Source organism: Phragmites australis, chromosome 9 (assembly GCF_958298935.1).
Source record: "Phragmites australis chromosome 9, lpPhrAust1.1, whole genome shotgun sequence".
NCBI lineage: Eukaryota > Viridiplantae > Streptophyta > Magnoliopsida > Poales > Poaceae > Phragmites > Phragmites australis.
In genome coordinates, this window is record NC_084929.1 from 20,910,307 (window position 1) to 20,928,360 (window position 18,054).

Consider the following 18,054-nt stretch of genomic DNA (forward strand, 5'->3'; position numbering starts at 1 on the left):
GTTCTGGGTTGGTCAAGGCCGGAGGAGCGCTGTCCCATATGGCAGCGAGGCTGGAGGGTATACGCAATGTACACGGCTGAGACGGCCACGCGTATGGTTGCATGGTTGTAACGGTGGATATGGTGGCTAGCGCGTTGGTGATTTTTCTGGTGGATTCCTACCTCTCTTAGCACTTCTGTGTTCAAGATCCCCATGGACGGCGCGCTGTTGGAGCAAAAGACCGTCTTGCCCCAGCAAGTACGACGAGAGTTTCTTCTAAGAAGGAGACTCAAGCTTAGAGACGAAGTTTGAGAGGAAGGAACACCACGAATGTATTGATCATAAAGATATGGACTGGGCTAGGGGGAGTATCACAGGAAAACTTTATAAGGCAGTACGTAGCTTAGTGTACAAGTTATCACGATGTACAAATATCTAGGACCTGGCCGAATTACTAGGCTTATTCTGGATAACTACCTTTTACCCTACATAGAAAATAAATATCTACCGTGGTAACTATGTTGGTGCTTACCCCCTGAGGGGTGAGACGACTACCAATTATGACCCGGCGCTGCTTTGTTGGGGGTGTCAGGATGACTTGCATCGTGTTGTGGTGTCAGGATAAGCACCACTTGCACCGGCATTTATCACTTGTCACCTCGCGTCAGGTCTGCGGCAGAGAGGGGAAGTCCTTTCTTCTCCGATATTATCTCCAGAGGCCGGTCGCGCCTTTAGGCTTCAGAAGGCCGTATGGGCACCAGAGGGGTGGCCCGAAGGGGTCTGCAGCCCCTGGGCATAAGACCTCCTGTTGAGTTCGGAGGCCGAAGGCTCTGGGGGTACTTGCTATAGCTCTGAGTCTTCGGAAGGCCATGTGTGAACCGAAGAGGTGGTTCGAAGGGATTTGCAGCCTCCGGGGATGGGGCCTCCTGCCGAGTCTGGAGATCGAATGCTCTGGAGGGACCTTTGATAGCGACCGCCAACTATTATTCTCAGGCTAGTATATTTTCCCCTAACATTAAGAAAACATCTTTAGTCTGGAACTCTAACCAATGGTCCAATGTTGTGAATTTCTACACTTAATGGCTTACATTTGCCTAGTTGTTGGCGTGGAACTTCCTAGGAAGAAGCAACATCACAAGTAGCTGGGAAGCTTGACTTGTAGTTGTTTGGCAAGACCCATTCCAACTTGGAAGTCGTAAGTGGGTAGGGAAAAGAAAAACAACGGAATATGACTAAAAGACAGTTACATTCTACACGCGGTTTTTGAAAGGCTAAGAAAATTCTTGGGTTCCAAAGGACAAAAATTAGTGTCGTTTTTGAACGGAACGCATCACACAAGCAAACCAGGAAGAAGATTGTGTAAACAATCAAATTTATTCACCAAGTCATATAAACAAATATGTATCTACTTGTTCAAAATTAGCTAATGATGTAAATGACAGCGCGCCTGTTCGAAGATTACATATTTTTCCACAAATATGTATAATGAAAATAATATGACATTCTAGTGTGCTTTTTAGCATTTGAACAACCATATGACTTGTAATCACTAATTGGGTTAGAAGAAACAGCAATTTTTGAAACACACATTGTAACTTCAGTCCCAAGACCAAGAGCCACTTTGTATGCATACAAGAAGGCTGAGAAATGGTTTTGAATCCAGTGTCCACCACCAATACACACCTTATTGGAAAAAGCTAGGAAGCAAAAACTATGAATTCCACCTAAGAGACATCACTGTTATGTCAAGCTGATATTCTCGAGTAGGCACATTTGATGGCTCTTCGGGCTTGTTCAAAAAAGCAAAAAAAATGATGAAAGGTTAGAACAAACAAATAACCTTTTAGAAGAAAATCAAAAGGAAAATGTGTTATTGAGGCAGCGTACTGCAATCAAACTGTGTTAACAAATTCAATCATGCTGAAACTAACACAACTCCATCAAGGTGGGTGGAGCGGGCGACTTGGTGGCTAGAGTGGGCGCCTTGGTTGCTGGCCGGAGATGGACATCTGCCAGAGCAAGTACCTGGGCGGCTGGCTGGTGATGGACGGCTGCCGGAGCGGGTGGCGCACAGGGCGGTATGCAGTGGGGGCAGAGCGGAGGGTTGCAGGTGGCGGGGGCGGAGCGTAGGGTTGCACGTAGGCAGGGGCGACGCGTAGGGGATGGGCAGAGGTAGGCGGCAGGGGATAGGGAGGCCGTAGGTGGCAGGGGCCTTCTCCGGCTGGATTTGGGAGGATGGGAAGGGAAGAAAAGGCTGGCGAGGGGAAAATGGACCTACCTTCGGTTGGGGGCAGCGTGGCTCCATCATGGTCCCAGGCTGGTCAAGGTGGTGGCGGGAGCGCACGAGGCGGAGCGACGGGAAGGAAATTCTACGAGACTCTTCACCGAAAGACCCCTAAGAGACCCTGATCCATGCCGTTCTTCACTGATCCAAAGGCTGACACGTGTAACTGAGAGGAATGAGATGGACACATGGTATGCACAAAAAGGGGTCTTTCTGTGAGACCGGGTCTCATAAATTTCCTTCCAGAGCGACGGTTGAGGGATGGTGTGGAGAGAGACACTCGCTAGATGCGGGAGGACGAGAATGAAGTGTGCGCCAAGGTAACAGCGGCGATAGCGTTCCTATTGGAGACTAGTTTTTGACCCTACTAGCTAAAAACCGGGATAGTGTGGAGGGTAGCAATTCTCTTAGGATGCTTTTAGTATCCTACAACTTTAAATAGTAAATTTTTCTATTTCTTAAAAAAACATTACAGTACGTTAGTATTTACTTTTAATAGTGTTTCATCAATGTAACACTACGATAGATATAGAGCGTCTCTAGTATACGATCATCCACAGAAACGTTTCTCATGGACAACATGTTCCTCGTTAGAACAGTATGTTAATCCTATCTCATCATCCACTCCACCTCCCCACACCAGCTCTATCGCTGAGGATTTGACACAAAATCCAAAACTTTGAATCCGTGAAAAAGCGGTTTCGACTCAAGGATGTGAACTTTGACACCTAACAAACATCGTAAGAAAGAAGAACGAAAAATACAAATGTGACTTCATTCAACTCTCAACCATGCTGACCATGGCACGAGAGGAATAGGAAAGCAATAGGAGAAAAAAAAAGGGAGTTCGTCGACGCTAGCCCTGACTGCCGAATAGAACGGCTCATTGTCATGTGCAGGGCATCCAATGGTTAATCGAGTTTCGTAACACCAGTAACATTTGCCAGTACTGTACCAGATACACACCACTGCTTTCATAAAATGGATGCCATCAAAACATAAAAATGGATTAAAAAAGAAAAAGGCAAAAGACCATATTTTTTGGTGCCCATCTAGAGAGCTCTTTTCTTCATCTTCTCTCCTTCTCCAGTTCATCTAGAAAGCCCTTGCTGGTACACCATGCCAGAGATGAATCAGCGCAGGAAGAAGAAGACGATGCCGGACAGACAGCCAGGGCCCACCACACGCAAGTGGCTTGTCCCCTGCCGCTGGTACCGTAGGCTTTTTTGCTTTGGGTTGGGTCCCCGGGATTTTCCTTTGACCGGTCGGGATTAGCACGGAAAAGAGCCCGGAGCAGATGTCCGGTCGGGATTAGCAGGGGCTGGCTTTTAGGGCTCCAAAAGCTCCTCCTATGTGCAGTGTAAAGTGAGAATCCCTTACCGTGTCTCTAGCAACTCAAGATTGCCTCTGCTGCTACATAGGGAGCTAGCTAGCTTAGTTAAGAATGTGTTTGATTTTTTAGATGAAGCCTTGTAAAGCTCTATGGTATAAATAGACTAAAGGAAAATATGTTAAGATGAAGCAGACTCATAGAGTCGTATTTGTTAAAAATAAAAGTGTTCAATTAGTTGTATCTGTTTGGACAGGTTAAGCTAAGTTACTATTTAGTTGATTGAATCTGATGACGTATGAGCGAATTAAGAGTTGATATTATGATTAGTTACCCGTATAAAAATGATTTTGTGACACTGACAAATAAGTCCGTCTGCATGAGTGAATACAGATCCTGCATCTAGGCTCTCCTGGATCAAGATAAAGCCGTATATTTGTATCTGTCGGCTCAGATTAGAACAGTAGATGCAAGCAACCAAACACACTTATGAGATTATATGTATCCACTTGGCCAGTTAAGGTAAATTTGAACAACCAAACACACCCTTATCTTTCACCTGTTCCAAATGCAACTATAACATATTTATTCTCTTGAACTTTCAAATGTGTTTATGATGCCATGTTTATTTTGTAGTTTTATGTTTATATTGTAAGAGAAATGGCGGTAAGGAGGTAATAACTTCTAAATTTATTGCTGTGGCAAGCATAATGTTATAAAAATATTTTCGATATACATGCATCGATATTATTTGACGTGGCGGATCTTACATTTTTTTTTCTATACTTCTACCCAAAATTTAGAACATGCGCACTACTTTGATAGTACTAGTGTCTGCAACGCAGTTTACCCAACTGCATCAAAGCCCAACTAAAATATAACCAATAGGTAAGTTGGTTTACTTGAATTATAATTGCAGCTTTATAAAGTTCATATAGGCACGATTGCTTAATTGAATAGTCAAGCATATCCATTTCATCACACGAAGCACAGTGCATAGATAATTCGGGAAACAATGTGCAATAGAGGTCCTAGGGTGCACCATGCAAGTTGCTGGAGTTTTGGCAAAGGAAGCAGCCAAAAACAGGTTAGCAATGGGTCCAGTCAGATACTCCCCCCAAGATCCAAATTTGCATCCAGTAAACCATGCTCACACACTCAAGCAACCCAGATAGAAAATTAAGATACCAACTTGCAGAGTACTTTGACCTGATACATGGTCGGCCTAGACGTAATGTATGATATCAGAGCAGTGCACATATTCTAATTCTTCAAACATGCGTGCATGGTTAATAGCAGTGCCGAACTAAGGAGAGCTCACAAAATTACAACCAAAGTGCTCAGTGTTACTCCTGGGCTGCATTTTGGAAACCGGAAACTTTTCCTGATATTTTTTTTCTAGAGGAGTGTTGGATGCAATCTGTATGAAGAGAGACATCCCCAAGGTGTCAAGTTGATCAAATAAGAAGCCAAATTGGGAACAAGATTAAACAAGGGGGAGGCTACATGCCTGATGCTGTTATGGAGATGAGAATCCAATGACTTTGTCTCTGCAGAAACAATCATCACAATGTACCAACTTCCAGCCTGTTTCGTCCAAAATTGCAGGGGAGAGGAGACTATATTATATGTAGGCATTATTGAGAAGATCTGGTCATCAGATATAGCAGGACGTGTGATCTACTAGTTCCATAGCTCATGAGATAGAATGCTGCTCAAAGTAGAACCAGCGATTTATCCTAATGAGAGACTGCATTCAGAAAGTAACTGAATGCATTAGGTAGACAATACATTCAGTAGAGCCTGTTTGTTCTTCCTGCTCTATTTGTAAATAACAAATGAAAGTAGTATACAAGATGTGACGAGAGCAATAGGAGTCTCGTGTCGTGTAAATCCAAATTATAGTTTTGAAGTTCTAAAATCATCAATGATACAGAATTATTTCCCTGGATATGATGCTAAAACTAGCATGTTCTACCTTTTATTATTGAATTTAGATATTCATTGCAAAAGGTTGTGACATGACAATTAAATATCAAAAGCTTCTGGACATTAAAAGTGAAAAGTGTGCATCCATGAGGTGCACTGTTGATTGATTGCAATTATTTTGCTCAAAACAAGAAGCTGCTATTAGGATTAAAAGGACCAAATCAGCATTGGATGCAGCAGAGCAGACCCCATTCAACAAATCTAGAGAAAGAGAGTGAAAAAAGAAATATATAATCAGGTGCTGAGCTGTAATAGCCAGCAAGGCAACAAAGGTGAGCAGTCTGGGAATCCTAGCCACATCTATTTTTCTCTGTATTCACTATGCGTCTTTGTGCCACTGCCACAATTCAATGGTCCTTTGGGTCCTGCAACTGCAAGCATCTCAGACTATTCACCTCCTCTGCGAACCTAGCCATATTTTGACATGCATGTTTTAGTTTATTATTGTCTTTAATTTATTATTGGTTTCTATTTTTCAGAAATCAAAAGTTAAAATAAAAAAGTTGGTTTATTGTTGTTATTTAAAAAACTGAAAAGCTGGTTTATGATGAAATGAACTAAAAACTGATAAACTGACTTAAGTGCCTTTTTTAACTTTTAATATGTTAAAAACCTAAAAAAATCTGATAAAAGCCAACAGCTAAAAACCAAAAGTCATAAATAGCTTTTAACAAAAGCTGTTTTTCAGTAAAAACTCATAACTTTCAGCTGTGCCAAACTAAACCTATATGTGATGTGAGATCTAAAGAAATAAAAACAAAAGCAGGAGATAAGGCAAGGAGACAAGGAGCCAAATCAGAAGATGAAATGAGATGCCCTGTAGTGAAGAACTGGAAAGAGAAGGGGGTTCTTGGATTTGGCACCTTTTCTCCTTACGCTACTTTTCCTGCTCTCTTTCTTGCACTGCTTCCCTGATACAAGAGTGATTGCTCAAACCACAAGGCCTTTTTAGCTGAGGATTTTAAAAAATAATTTGTAAATTGTAGATTGTAAAAAACTTTTAATTATGAATTTTTAAAAACTTTTGATGAGTAGTTTAGTAAAATAGACTTTCAAAATATATGAAATGTTAAGAAAAATCAGCTTTTTATATTCCTATAAGCTAACAAGCAGATTGTAAAAAGATATGACAAAAAACTACCTATTTATTTTAGTTTCAAATTGTAGAAGTTAAAATACACAATCCAAAGTAGAAATAAATAGGCTCTTAATACTACCATTCACTTAAGAGATTCACTGTATAGTGTGATTGATGACCGGTACAGAGAACTGTGAGTAGGGTTTAAAATTGTGACGGTAATCGTTCGGTTATTATGGTTATCGACCAATTCGATCAACACCGTATTTAGAAACCGAGTGGTTACTGTTCAAACTCAAATTAAAAAAATAAAAATTTAAATAATTTCTACCGAATTTTATTAAATTACTATGTAATTACCTACTCCGGACGGTTTTTAGAAGTCATTCGAATTTGTGAACACTGACTGGGACTGGAGTATGCATGCTGATGACCTCAGCTGGGGTCACCCTCTCCTGGTGGCATGCAGAGACAGCTAGAGATGTGTACCCGATTCTGCCGCAGCTGCTGCCTGTGCTGGTTCAGTGCCAGCAGCATTTTTATGTCTGTTCATGCATGCAGCCGGCGGGCGCCGGTCGTCAGGGAGCATGTGCGCACGGCAGCCAAAGGCGTCGCATGTAAACGGCCGGCAATGTAATGCCGCAGAGCTGGAGGTGCTAGTGCTACACAGAATTTGCGATGACACATACACAGTTGTTTTCTTCTGAATCATTCAGGCAGCAAGACCAGTAGAGCTCCAGAATGCAAGGCAAAACATATTTTCCATTCTACTGTGAAGCTACCAAGCAAGAGTAATCATGCACCTGTTACGCAGTGAAATCAATTTAATATATAACTATCTGGAAAATATGAAAGGTAAATAATAGAATATTGAATGTATGTAAGATAAATATTGGATGTGTAGATATGGAAAATAAATAATTAAAGATTAAATTTATTTTTAGAAGGAGAAATGAGGTCCAACGTTGCACGGTATAACTATTTGATCAACTCGGTTGGACGGTGAAGATATTTTAAATTAACTATAACTAATAAATTATATAGGAGTATAGATTTACCGAGCAGCAGCTGGAGGGGGTTCTGGATCCCAGCATTTTTAACATCAATCGACACAAGTTCATAATTTATTTGTGTCAGCTGCAAAAACATTCCAACCAAAACATAAGCATCCAACACATATTCGCAATTTCTTTTTTAGATCAGCTGCAAAGGCATTCCAATCAAAGAACAACATTTTGCAGCACGAAAGCAATTCGCTGAGCAAATGAGGCAGAGGCGGCACGTTCTAGACAGCAGTGCTGTCCAAAATAAGCCTGGGACAAAATCATTGCAACTAAGCAGGCTAGGAGGTAGGAAATAAAAATTTGCACAGTTGATACTTACCATTATTACAAACAAGGGTGCACTGATGGGCTGCTGTCAGATTGGTCACTACTCAATTCCTTCCACACACATAAACTTGAAAAGAGAGCAAGTTGGAGCAGCAAAAAGATGGAAACGAAGCTAGTTCATGAAGGAGTACAGAAGAACTAGCTCCATAATCTATCCATCATCATTACTCTCTCAGTACAGACGAGGGAATTGCGGGTTCCTTGAGAAACTAACACGATGAGCTTAGAACAAATTGAAGTACGTGATGGTGTCCTTCGTCATGACCAGCAAAAGTAGCTTAAAATGTATCAAAGTGCACTTTCTGGTGATTTCGTGGTGTACATAGTCCAGAAAGATCTCCTTGTGGAACATGTATACTTGATGAACACCGCACCGACCAGAAGAGTAGAGGTACTCATACTGTTTCTTGAGGCAAGAAGCAGGGTTGGGATCTCTGATCGCCTTACTTTGGAGCTTTCACTCGTCAAGGGACTGCTTTCTAGGTTTAGCAATAGCTGCTTCTAGTGGGCTGAATGCCACAACAGAGCATCTCCAATCGAGCCCTCTTCTCACCCCCTATCCTATATTTGAGAAAAAAACGATGAAAATCGGTCTTCAACCGACCCCCTATCCAACCCCCTTTATTTGAGGAGCCCTCATCCAACCCCTCATTTGGGAGAGAGGAGGGAGAGAGAGGAGAGAGAGTTACCAAATATTAATAAAATAGAGGTGATTCGAATATAGTGGGTTAAATATAAAGGGTCGGTTGGAACGCATTGAGAAATAGGGAATGAAATCTGGATGAGGAGCCCCTAAATAAAAGGAATATGAGGTCAAATATGAATAGTCGGTTGGAGATACTCTAAGGGGGTGTCTCTCTCCCTCAATTTCTGTGCATCAGACTGTTCCATTTCAACACCAGACTTATATGTCTCCGAGATCTATCAGATTTGCAAACATAATCAATTTCATGAGCATCTAGCACGGAGTGGCAGAAGTGAAGAACCTGTGGCTTCTGCATGGGGTATCCATTGGATGCTACAGTAGAAAACAAACGAGGTAAAACTTGTGTTCCACTGATGTGAGATGTTGGTTCATATCCCAGAACCTGTGCACACATACACTTTGACATACAAATTAGAGCTCATTCTTCTGAGCAGGAGATATAAATATATGTTATAAACCCACCCACCCACGACCACAAACAACTTCTTTCAAACCTACAGCCTAACTTCTAAAAGTCTTACAAGTTTCCATTACTGGGCGAAACAAACTTAGCAATTGGTTTTCTAATTTAGGGAGCATGGATGGATACACAAGTACAGACATATCATGCAAAAGCAAGAGGGCAAGGAACCAACTCGAACAAGTAAAATGTAGGAAAACGGATTAATTACTGAGTGGCATCAAGTGTTAGATAATTAGAATGTCATAATCTGAAAATACAAGCTGCTCATAGTATATTAATGACGTGTGCTATAAAATGTACGATTTTCTTCCCGACTACTCCTTCCGGTCACATAAAACATGTCACGGACATAACTAAAATCAAACTTTAGAAACTTTAATTATTAATATCTTTTAAAATATTTAGGCTGAAAACATGATAAACATATGTGCAGATTTTCCTTGAACAGCACTCTCGTGATATTATAAATTACAATTATATTGGGTTTTATAAATATATTAGTAGAGTAGAAATTAGTGGTAAATGCTGTGTTTTGGAGGCTGTGTCACTGTCCAAAACAATGTTTTTTCCTGATCGGAGGGAGTAGCACCGAATATCAGCAACTCAGCAAGGATGCGACATCGTAAATGGGTTCAAAGTCCATCAATACACTATAATGGTACGACAAGGTAAATATTGTTAAATGGTTTTGGGCATTAGTTATATTATCCTCTATTAATTCATCATCCACACTGAAAAACATGAATTTTGGTTTTTTTATAGTTTAGTTCTCTACAGAAGAACACACCTTTATCAGTGAAAAGTGTATATAAATCGTTTAAGGAAGCAAAAGTCTTTGTAGTTTATGTGGAAGAGGTCCTAGGGGCACCACAAAGTAGTCAGTATTTTTTTTTCTTTGGACATCAGTCAGCCATTCAATGAAGCAGAGTCCCCTGTTAATAGTAAATCACATATTGACAGATGACAGTTACAAGGTGAGGACTGAACAGTTCCTACTAATACAGGTGCAAACTAGCATGCAGTGTATTCATTTTCCTTTAAGAGGTACTTTATATATCTCCTTGTCATTTTCATCAGCCTATTCATTACAAATTTACAATCCTTGATGCTCAATTGCCCATACATCATGGTCCATTCTCCATACCAAGTCCATGTCAGAATATTCAGAATATATGTCAAAGTAGGCAGTGGCGGACCCAGAACAAAAATAACCGGGTGTCCCACTTATTAGTCTAGAGATTCGGGTATTCTATTTGTTAAGTTAGAGGGTGTCCTAGAGACCTGGTACACACGATGTATCACTGAAAAACAAAAATCACCGGGTGTCCTGTGCACCCCTAAAGCTCAACGTCGGTCCGCCCCTGAAAGTAGGTCAACTGCTGAGTGCATTTTGCTATTTGGTCTGGCAATAGAATTTTGCAAAGGCTTTATTATCAAAATAGATATGAAAACATATCCTCTCATGTGTCAGATATTGAGCTAATGTGCATAATCCGATGTTGTTGCAGATTATATCTGCATAAGAGCTCCACATTGGAACGTAATTCCTGGAATTGATGTACTCGAAGTGATGACAATTTTACGACCACCAGACATCAACCAGGATTTACTTCTTGCTAAAATATGATACTGCCTCCACTCTAAGAATCAGCTCGTTAGCATCGTTCCTAACTATGTCACAGGCTCCATTGTAAGAAACTGCAACATATTGTTCTCCATCAAAGCAAATTGAGAAACCAAGTTCAAATGTGATTTGGTTTTCTTGTGATGAGTGATTGATATTGTCATTTATTTGGTTTGATGATCTTCGGTTTTGCATGAGCTTTGATGTGATTTGAATTGATTTGAGATTTCATTTGAGCATAATGATTATGGACTAATTGGAATTAGAGTTGGAGATACGTGTTTGCTTGTCTCATAGTGTGTATGTGATGGATATAATTTGGCAGTCGACGACGGGATGATCAGGGCCAAACGGAGTGCTTGGTGCCAGACGATCAAGAAGGCCGGGCGGAGTTAAGGGTGATCCTAGCTGAACACGTGGAGGTCAAGCAAAGCATTGAAGGCGGATGGAGACGGCGTGTTGACAAAGTCAAGCGAAGGGGATGCCGGTGCAAGTAACAAGGCGGCCCGAGGGATCAGGAGCGGGAGAGACTTGCCGGCGGTCAGGATCGCATGACAGAGTACACGCGTCGACATCGAAGCGCTTGCTTAAGGTGTAAGCAAGGCGGTGAGTCACGCTTTGAGAAGCGTGCAGGCAGTTTCGCGGTTTGGCCTCAAAACCGTGGGAGGACTGTATGAGTATGTGGCACCATCGTGAAGCTTGCGTCGAGGTGAAGCTAAGTCGTGAAGGCGCCGCAGCCGTCCGATGAATGGAGAAGAAAATGGATCAAAATACCCTCGGTGGTAGGTAGAAGTGCACTACAAGAGAGGGGTATTTTGGGGAAAAGCTAGGAAACTTAAGGGCCAAGTTTCCTAGGCCTATAAATAGAGGGGTAGGGCTAGAAAGAGCTTGAAACCAGCCACTTGAGCCCCCTTGTGCCACTCATTTGAGAGCTTTAGAGCTAGATTTTTAGAGGAGAGAAGGATGAGTGCTTAACCTATGTAGTAGGTGAGAGTTTTGAGAGATAAATCTTTGTAATCCGCCTAAAATAGGACTGACCTCTTTAAGTAATTAAGTTTATGTTTTTGCATATGCTTGAATTCCCCTCCTTCTAGTTTCCCTCTATTGGTTCCTTTGCAAGTTTGCAAGTTTTTCGATTTTCGGCTTTGATTTTCGTTTTGGTTTTTGGGTTGAAATTTCAGCACCTTGTGAGATCATTCTTCTTGTTGCTAGAGGCATAAAAACTCACATACGAGCGTATGCTCATGGGTCTTAAGTACCTTTGCCTCTAGATCATCAACTTGGAGAGGTTTCTTGCCCGGTGATCTTTTTCTTTGAGCTGCAATATTTCACCTTTGCAGGGTTATTTTTCTTGATGCTAGTGGCTTAAATACTCATATACTCATGTATTTGAGCGGGTCTTGAGTCCCCTTACCACTAGACTATCATCTTGAAGGATAACCTTGTCCGGTGTCCACATTATCTAGTTTTTTTGGAAGTTGCAAGTTTTGTGCACAAAGACACATGGAATGGTCCTGAATGGAACCTATTGTTCATATTTCATCTGTGGAGTCATGTTGCCATGAAAGTAGTTTTCTTACTTTGTCTCTTTAATTCTTTTTCTTTCGCTTGAGCGTTTTGAGGTGCGTTGGGTGAGAAATAGGAAAAGACCATCTATTTCGAAAGAAATTTGTTGAGGCGCCTATTCACCCCCTCTAATCGTCATTCTCATTCCTACACAAATCATACCAACCAGGAGCAGTATCACCTCATGTTAGGTCAATGGTTAGTTAAACTTTCACGGAATAAAAACAAATGGCAGTTATATGTGTCATACCCATTTCTCAAATAATCAACTCATCCTATTACTGTGATTCATCACCAAAGATCAATGGAAAATTTGGTCTGTAACACTGAAAGATCTGCACTTAGAAATTTACAACACCGAAAGAATCAGGTTCAGCTCAATACCACCGAAATATCACTCGGTAAGAAATTTTGCACTATGTTACCATCCATTAGTGTAATGTGCGGTTCAGGTGTTGAAGGGGAATAGAGCTGCTTGTGAAAAGTCACAAATACCCTCGTCCAAATAAAAAGCATGCGTTGAACACTTCACACCCATCGAACACCTTATCTTGCATAGAACAGATGAATCATTGTCTCAGTCTCTCAGATCGCTCATGATTACAACATTGATTGCAGAACAGGGATCAGACCAACAAATGCTAAGAACATAACTGACTTGAGGAGAAAAAAAGGGATGGACAGGTAAAAAAATCGACAAAATATTAACCTGAGCGTGGGAGAGGGAGAAGAGTATTTAGCTAAGACTTAACGGCTGCTACCACTAAAAATGGACGGAATGGTAAAATTCTAAACGCAGCAAACTTTAAATCTGATTTGTTTGATGGTAAATTTCTTTCTAAAGTGCGTATCTTTCAGTGGTATAAACTCAGTTTTTCCAAGATCAATACCATATAACGAAACCCATTATATGAAAGCTTTTGCGGAACTAAACATACGCCTACACAACATCGGTCAGTTTCATCTTTACAATTCTTGCAACTGGAAACCCAGCAGTTGTCAAGGGGCACGCCAGGCCTGCAAATCATAGCCATACCATCCAGTCTTTCCTTTCCATGGCAATGTGCTTCTTTCCTTACACTTACACCGTCATTCTCACCATGTCCATGGATTCGGCTTGCGGATCTGTCAGACTCCGAGAATTCTGAGTTCGACAGAGATAGAAATCCAGGAAGAAATTGCAATCAGAATTTCAGATCGGAACAAGATAAATTGGGGAAAAATTTGCTAGGTAACCTAAGATACCAGAATGTGCTATTTAGGTATGAAACTATCCAATCGTCTTACTTCTTCTCCATTAGCTGGGGCTTGTATACCCGCCCACTCAGTTAAGCATCATTACAGTAATCGTGATTTAGCATGGAATTACAAGTCTTAAGCAAACATTAAGCACCGTTTAAACAGTTCAACAGTGCATTAACGCAGTAAGAAAAGTAAATTTGACGAGAGCCATCATATCCTCCATCGACGACGGCCCGTAACTTATTGTGCGCTTAAATGAAATCGGCGATGAGTTATTTTGCCTATCATCTCTTCTCCGAAGACACTAGCTGAAAAATATCTCTGAACTTGTCTGAAGAAACTGAATTTTTGAGGTCTGACACTACTCCTCTTTCATATAAACCTTGTCCTCAAGGTTTGAATCCCTTGAAGGTGTTTGTAATGAATGGAACATCCTCCCATGTTGCATCCTCTATTGGTAAGTTCACCCATTTTATCAACCATTGAGCCACAGTTGTACCCTTCCTTGGAATAACCCTTCCATCAAGCACAGCTTACCAGAGGAAGCCCTGGAATTGGTACACCATATTTTCCACAGTGTTTCTTCAATTGACTCACATGAAAAACTGGGTGTATTTCAGCCCCTTTAGGTAGTAACAACTTATAAGCTCTTTTGCCTACTTTGTCAAGAACTCTTAGAGGACCATAATACTTTGATCTCAGTTTGAGAGATCCCCTCAGCCCAAAAGCATTCTAACGATATGGCTATATTTTCAAATATTTAAGATCCCCAATTTCAAAACTTTTCTCCAATCTCTTCTTATCTGCGTACTTTTTCATTCTATCTTGTGCTTGAAACAGGTTATGCTTCAATTTCTGCAACATTTATTCCTTTTGATTGATGGTCACCTTAGCTTCTTCTAAAATCTGACATGGAAGAGGTATCTCTCCAATTTGGGGAGGAGGATACCCATATAAAGCTTGAAAGGGTGTGACCTTTAAAGATGTATGAAAGGTAGTATTATACCACCACTTTGCAGTAGGCAACCAAGTACACCATTCCCTTGCCTCTAAAAATACCGTACTTCTCAAATAAGACTCCAAACACCGATTTACCCTTTCAGATTGCCCATCAGATTGAGGGTGGTAGGGAGTGCTAAACTTCAAATTAACCTTTAGAGCCTTAAATATTTCAGTGAATAGTTTACTTGTGAACACTCTATCTCTATCGCTTATGATAGATATTGGCATTCCATGGAGTTTAAAAATGTTGTCCATAAAGATTTGCACCACTTGCTACACTGTGTAAGGGTGAGAAAGCGCTACAAAATGTGCATATTTAGCCAGCCTATCTACCACAACCAGAATCACATCTTTGCCTTTTGATTTTGGCAGCCCTTCCACAGAGTCCATGGTTAGTGTGCCCAAGCCATGTCAGGAATTTCAAGGGGATCTAATAGTCCAGGATTTGGTACATGTTCAGATTTTGTTACTTGGAATATAGGGCATTCAGAGATAAATTCCTCCACCTCTCTTTTCATTTTGGGCTAATAGCACACACTTTTGATCCTGTGATAAGTGGCTCTCATGCCAGAATGTCCTCTAAATGCTGAAGAATGGAAGCTATCAATTAGTCTTTTTCTCAGTTCACCTTGTTTGCCCACATAAATTCTCCTTTTATAATATAATACTCCAACTTCAGCGGAGTAACAATTGTTCTGATCAGTTTGTTCTCTGGACATCTGTAACAATGTTTGGCAGCCTTCATCTCCTCCATAACTTTGCTTTATATCCTCAATCCATTGAGGTTCCATAGTGACCAATGTGTTGTAATTGAGTTCTGAATTTCTGTTGTTTCACCTTTCCTAGAAAGGGCTTTCCTAGAAAGGGCAGCAGCTACTACATTTTCCTTTCCTCTTTTGTATTCCACAGAAAAATCAAACTCAAGCAACTTGAGTAGTAATTTGTGTTGGGTTCCATCTATGAGCTTCTGAGATGTGATATATTTCAAGCTGTGCTGATCAGTTTTGATGATTACCTTACTTCCCAAAAGATAATGTCTCCACTTCTTTAATACCTCCAGAATTCCCGTGGACTCTTTGTCATAAACAGACTGAGCTTGTGCTCTTACACCCAATGATTTGCTGAAAAAGGCAATAGGTCTGCCTTCATGCATCAGTACAACTCCTAATCCCAACTTGCTAGCATCAGTTTCAAGTATGAAAGGTTTAGAGAAATCAGGCAGAGATAATACTAGACAACTGGTCATTATTTTCTTAAGTTGTTCAAAGGCTCCAGACTGTTCTTCTCCCCACACAAATGAGTTTTTCCTCATCATATCAAATAATGGTCTACAGAGGCGGCATAATTGGGCTAGATGGCTCTCTCTAGCTCCCCGCTCCGCCCCCTCTTCCCCCTGCTTCAAGCTCCACCTCTCCTCGCCATGGCTCCCTCTAGCTCCCTTGCTTCCAGTGTTGATGATGGCGGGTCCTCCTCAATCTAGTCTCATTGAGCTCGAGCAGGATGAAACTCTTGCTTGCCTTGTTCGAGATTGGGACTTCACTCATGGACAACGCTTTCAAGCAGAGATTTTGAGTAAGTTTCAATTTTCGGCGCATCACCCCATTTCCTCTCCAAATGGCTCTTTCTTCTTGCTCGCGGTCTTCCGTTGCCACTCTTTTAGGCTCACCGAGAAATCAGTTAGCCTTGCTCTGCATGCTTGCTTGGGTGGTTCACCGGCTGGTTTTCATGTGAATTATCAATATGATCGTCATTTTCGCTTCTCGGTGGCCTCTAAACAAGTTGGTTTCTTGGTTTATTCTCTCAAAAGATTCATTTCAAATCACTTTGATGTTTACTTTCATCTTTGGAGAGATGGTGTGGAAAATTGGCTCTCTGAAAAAAGAAGATGGGAACATGAAGAGAGGGAAAGCTGGACAGTGATTTCTCATCATAAGATAAAAAATATCATGTGAAGTAGGTTTCTTTTAAGGAAAAGCTGATTCTTGATTCTCCGGTGAAGAAATCATGTCCACCAGAGTTGAATTCTATGATCAAGATTGGTGAATTCTTCTCTCCTTTCACTGGTCATCAGTAGAATATTTTGTCAAGATGGTTCTCTGGCAAATCTTTTGCCAATTCTGGTTTTTCTTAAAGAATGGGTGAATGTTTATCGGACTCATCATTTTCTTCTTCTCGAGTTGATGTTCCTCCTTCCAACCTCAGTCCTGGTGTTCATGTTGTTCAAGTCGGTCAAAGCTCTATTCAAATTCTTGTTAATGGCATTTTTGAGAGACTAAAAAGTGATTTGGGCATTTATTCTTTGGTCGAGCATGATAGCAGGCCAGTGGCGGATGCTTTGGCTCCTGTGAAGTTTGATGGTAAGTGTTTAATTCCCAACTCTCTCATTCAATGTTGGAGATGTTTGGGATTGAGCCATCGTAGCAAAGATTGTTTTAATGAATATCGATGCTTATTCTGCTTTAATTATGGTCATTGGGCCAAATCTTGTTTCAAGCACCGCTCTAGGCCTTATTTCAAATGGGTCCCTAAAGATAGTGCTCAAGTAGACAATTATTGCCCCACTTCCCAGCCCAACTCGGCGGCTCATCTTCCAGGTTCTAACTTATATCTGAGCAAGGGGAGGGGAAACTCCTCGTCTTCCTCGCTTCACCTTCTGGCTTCCTCGCCCAGAAACACAAAGCCATGCTCCTCATCTATTCCTCTCTCTGATCTTGCTCCTGGCAACATTGACAGGGTGAACTTTGTGGTCAATCCAGTGCGCTTTCTCCCTGCTGGGCTTCTGGTAGAGGATGGCGGTCCACACCAAAAAATCAGAACCTTTGTCAGTATTGCGGGCAATCCAGTGAAGAGAAATGAAGATTTGGCAATTGCGGTCATTGAGGAAGAGCTTACTTCCGCACAAGAACTGGGACTGATGCATGATATCATGCACTACATCGAAGAAGAGGTATAGAAACATGTCCTTTACTATAGCCCTCATCTGCATGGGATTGTTGTTTATAGGCTCCATGATTTCTGTGAAAGAGATGTTCTTCTTGATGGTAACCCACATTGGATTGGCCCTTATGAGTTCAAATTTGTCAAACATGATAAAGCCAAGAATTATAAGAGATCTCCTTTTACTAGGAAGGGTTGGATTATGTTCCTAGGTACCCTTTCGAATTTAAAGAACTCTATTTCATCCAGCAAGTCTGTGCTACTTTTGACAAGTTGTTGTATTGGCATTCGACTGACAATAGCTTAGCTCGAGTGTTGGTGAAAGTGTTGTTTGATGACCCTTTAAAGATTCCAAGAAGCATAGTGATCAAGCTTGGTAGAGAATTGGATGGGGATGGAAGGTCTTGGACTTTCCCTGTTTACATTCATAATTCTGAGCTAGCTTATATTTTGCCTTCTAATG

At 41.1% G+C, this 18,054-nt stretch overlaps 1 pseudogene; it reads right to left on the reverse strand.

Moving 5' to 3' along the window:
* Window positions 1-8,274: 8,274 nt before the first annotated feature.
* On the reverse strand, window positions 8,275-17,664 carry LOC133928057 (succinate dehydrogenase subunit 4, mitochondrial-like; annotated as a pseudogene).
* Between the last annotated feature and the right edge of the window lie 390 nt (window positions 17,665-18,054).